At 44.3% G+C, this 4,995-nt stretch overlaps 1 pseudogene; it reads right to left on the reverse strand.

The window, feature by feature from the left end:
• Positions 1-2,710: 2,710 nt before the first annotated feature.
• Positions 2,711-2,828, reverse strand: LOC126337185 (5S ribosomal RNA; annotated as a pseudogene).
• Between the last annotated feature and the right edge of the window lie 2,167 nt (positions 2,829-4,995).

Here is a 4,995-nt window from a genome sequence, read left to right on the forward strand (position 1 = left end):
TTCTTGCTTTTCATTAGTTATTCTTCACGTAGCACGTTGCCGAAACAGAGCATAACTTTTTTTGTGTTCCAGGTGACGAAATGGCTCCTCTAGTGTGAAATAGCGTATAGCCACATCACAGCAGCAGCTCGTCCCGTGCCGGGCTGTACTAACAGATCATGTGACGAAACGCGTCTTTCTTCGTCGCACTTTACCTGCCTCTTCTACGGGGCATGCCGTATGATTGTTACCGAAATGAAACTCAGTGAAATACAAGTTATTAATTTATTGAATATTCATTTTTACCTACAAATTTTCACATTAAATGTTGAAAGTGTCCCCCCTGTTGTTGAATACACAATTCAATTGAAATGGTTCAAATGGCTCTGAGCACTATGGGACTTAACATCTGAGGTCATCAGTCCCCTAGAACTTAGAACTACTTAAACCTAACTAACCTAAGGGCATCACACACATCAATGCCCGAGGCAGGATTCGAACCTGCGACCGTAGCGGTCACGCGGTTCCAGATTGAAGCACCTAGAACCGCTCGGCCACACCGGCCGGCCAATTGAATTCGTCTAATCATGTTTCCAAACACAAGCTGTAATATTTCTTCTGTAACGGAAGCAGTGAAAGTGGATATTGCAGTTTTCAATTCATCGATGGATTTTGGACGGTTTTTATAGACAGTTGCTTTCGCTGCACCCCAGAAGAAAAAGTCAGGTGGTGTTAGGTTAGACGATCGTGGAAGCCAAAGTCCCTGTGAAATTACGCAATCACCAAAAATATCAACAAGCAGTGACATTGAAACGCGAGCTGTGTGCGCGGTTGCACCATCTTGTTGAAAATAACCGTTCAGTATTTCACTTAACACAAGTTCTCCTATGAATTGTTACAGAATATCACTGCAGCATGGTTGTGCGTTTATTGTTTCGCTGAAAAATATGGGACCCACAATCCGACGTTCCGAAATTGCAATCCAAACTCCTATGAAGTGGTTCCTTAAGAATACACAATGGAATTGCAGTACTCCTCATTCAAGAAAACCGTTTCATTAGGAATATCCCTTACATTTTGTTGAACGAAATTTTTGAACCATTGACAATAATGCAGTCTCTTGCCATGATAAGTATTTTTCAGTTCTTGCAAGACTGTCACTTTGAGTGGGAAAAGTTCTAATTTTTTCCTTACACCTGTGTGGGGCGTTCCGACACTAACATGGATTTCCTGGACGAGTTTTCTTACTGACTTGTTCGGACTCATGGACATTTTATCGGAAATATCGAGTAGATTATCCCCAGACAAAACGCTAGGATGACCATTCTCTGTGCATCTGTTACTGAAACCTTACTTCGAAATTTGTTAATCAGATCTCGCACAGTATCGCGATATGGGACTGTTGTCTCCGGGACAACTGAATTAAATGTTTGAAGAACTGACGTAGCTCTGGACGCCTACCCCGGGCATTTTAAAGATCTTATTGCTTCCATTCACATCTATAGCCAAGATCATAATCCGGTAATAATGGACTTCACTGTATATTTGTCTGGCTTCGCATGGCCACACAACTTCTTTGGAGTACACTGAATTAACGAAAATAATAGGGTAGCGATGTACAGTTATAAAGGTGGCGGTAGTGTTGCGTACACAAGGTATAAAAGGGCAGTGCATTGGCGGAGCTGTCATTTGTACTCGGGAGATTCACGTGAACCGGTTTACGATGTGATAATGGCAGCACGACGGGAATTAACAGACTTTGAACGCGTAATGGTGGTTGGAGCTAGATGCATGGGACATTCCACTTCGGAAATCGTCCACTGTGTCAAGAGTGCTGTGAAAATGTCCGTCAGTTTTACGTTAAATATCAAGCAAGTAAACCATTAGATATTTGTTCCTTCATGTATACTCTTTCGCCTTATATGTAATTTTAAACAAAAATTGTTCACGTAACAGTAAGTAGTTTACTTTTCTTCCTCTCGTCGGTATTACAAAAAACAGGAAAACTGTGGACTGACGGAAAAACTCGCAACGCCAAAAAGTAACTGATTCAGAGTAATGAAATTTCGGAAATACATTTGTCTACTTAACATATTTAAGTGATTAACATTGCAAGATCACTGGTTAATGTAATGTGAGATAAACCATTGCAAATGTGAAATGCTGGAACATTAATAACTGGTGTAACCGCAAGGATGTTGAACGCAAGCATGGAAACGTACATGCATTGTGTTGTACAGGTGCCGGATGTCGGTTTGTGGGATGGAGTCCCGTGCCTGTTACTCTTGGTCGGTCAATACAGCGACGTGTTAACACTGTTGTGGATATCGCTGGAATTGTCGTATGATGAAGTCCCATACGCGTTCAATTGGAGACAGATCTGGTGATCGAGCTGGCGAAGGCAGCGTGTCGACACTCTGTAGACCATGTTGGCTTACAGCACCGGTGTGTGGACGAGCGTTATCCTGTTGGAAAACACACTGTGAAAAGCACTTCATGAATGACGGCACAACCGGTCGAATCACTAAATCACTCCGTCTACAGACCACAAGTGGCCCAACGAGACCATCCGACCGCCGTGTCATCCTCAGTGGAGGATGTGGATAGGAGGTGTGTGTGATCAGCACACCGCTCTCCCGGTCATTATGATGGTATTCTTGACCGAAGCCGCTACTGTTCGGTCGAGTAAGCTCCTCAATTGGCATCACGAGGCTGAGTGCAACCCAAAAAATGGCAACAGCGCATGGCGGCCTGGATGGTCACCCATTCAAGTGCCGACCACGTCCGACAGCGCTTAACTTCGGTGATCTCACGAGAACCGGTGTATCCACTGCGGCAAGGCCGTTGCCGTTGGTCGAATCACTAGATGGACATAAAAAAGGGTATGTGGGATAACTATGAGAGCTCTCCTGTTGTCATGCCAAATAGCACTCCAGACCGTAAGTCCAGATATAGGTTCAGCGTGTCTAGCACGCAGACAAGTCTGTTAGAGGCCCTCTACTGTCCTCCTTCAATCTCTTGACACAGCTGAAGTTTAAATGGCGGTGGTTTGGGGTCAGCGGAATGCAGGCTACAGGGCATCTGGCTCGGGGCTGTCCTTGAAGTAACCCATTATTAACAGTGCATTGCGCCACTGTGGTGCCTACTGCTGCTCCAATTGCTGCTTCAGATGCCGTACGATACTCCAGAACCATAAGCCGAACACGATGGTCTTCCCTCTTGGCAGTGCCACGTGGCCGACCGCAGCCCGGCATTCTTGCGACCGTACATTCCTGGGAGCTCGCTGGATCTCGTCGTCATTCTCAGTGGGCACATCTGAATACTCAGATATATGTAAAGTAAACGAAAGGAAACAATGTAAATCACATCGCGTAGGATTGACGCACACAGAATTTTGTCCAACAATGGTCCAGAACGCTCGGAAAACGGAGAGAGCTTGGTTTGGTTTCAATGGTAAAGGAATGGAATGGCGTGGTAGTGTTATATTTATCTTTACGAACTTTCAGAGAGTTGACGTTGATTCTAACACGGGAGCTACTGTACGGTAGTCACTAACGCAAGCTCTCTCTCTTTTTTACATGTCAAGTTTAAAATATACATATAAACTGTATCGTGGCGAAAATATAACTGATTACAGTATCAATATTCAATCATTCATATGTAAATCGTTTTGTCTCTATGAATAATCATAAGCACGTCGATGCTTCAGGCTCCTCCAAGCGATAATGATGGTCGCCCAGGAGAAGATTTAGTCCTGCGCAGGAGAATTCCCTTGCTTGTTACTGTTAACGTTAAGACTTCACGCCACAGGAAACTTTCAGTTAGTGGCTGATGATCTGTTTAAAGTACACATAGCAACAGCCTGCACAGCTGTCCGTAAGGTATCAGTCTGCATTGCCTCATTGAAAAATGAATTATGAAAATGCCAATGGATGAAAATGACGTTAGGAACACCCAGCGTCATTTTATCAAGGAGCTCATTTTCGTGGCTAGATGGCCAGTATCTGCCCATGGCAGAAATATTTTTAGAAACTCATGCTCAGTTAGTAAAGTGTCAGGCAAATCCAACACCTTCCACGGAAACCCTGTCATGATAAGCAAATCCAGTAGTATGTCACACAGCTTCGAATAAATCGTGACATTAAATTAATCAAAGTAATACGAGTAACGAGTGAGCAAATGGAATACCACAGACTAACACAAGAATGCCTAAATGCATGTCATACCTTCCCATCGTGAGACAGACGCAGTTCCGAGGGGAGAAACGAGAACAGAAGCCGAGAGCAGAACCGTGTTAAGCTAGAAGGCCCTATGATAAGGGACGGACACCCACGTTGCCAGATAACCGCTAGGACCACCCCCCCAGCCCATGTTAAAAGCTAGAGCCCACCAGAGGAACAGTATAGATCTTACGATAACACAAAAAGGACCACACCAGCCGCAAGTTTTAGCGTGAGACTTTTTCGCGTCTCTGTTACGTTGCCAACGTTAAAAATATTACCCCACCACGAAAAGTAACCGACAGGACCACCCCCCAACCGATGTTAAAAGATAGAGCCCTCCAGAAGAACAGTATAGATCTTACGATAACACTAAAAGCGCCACACCAGCTGCAAGTTTTAGCGTGAGATTTTTTCGCGTCTCTGATATGTTGCAAACTTTAAAACATTGCCCTACCACGAGAAGTATAACGTTTCTCATTGGATAGACAGAATTTCTGTAGGCAGAGCTTAAGGTTAACATTGAGACCCCGATTGATCAGATGAAAACACAGCCAGATAGTTTTTTTAAACCAACTTCGGTAAATTGTAGTAACGAGAAGTTAGAGTTGAGTTGCTTCGGAGACGGCGAGCTGTACGGAACTGCGCCGGCCGCCGTCCCCTGACGAACACCGACAAGGTAATGAACTCACGCGATGCCGCATTTTTGAGTGCATAAGGCTTCACTCAGAATTGCAGAAGTCTCATCTGTTACATCCCCTTTTTACGTAATACTAGTGTCGATCGTCAATTGAAG

This window comes from Schistocerca gregaria, chromosome 2 (assembly GCF_023897955.1).
Source record: "Schistocerca gregaria isolate iqSchGreg1 chromosome 2, iqSchGreg1.2, whole genome shotgun sequence".
NCBI classification, from domain to species: domain Eukaryota; kingdom Metazoa; phylum Arthropoda; class Insecta; order Orthoptera; family Acrididae; genus Schistocerca; species Schistocerca gregaria.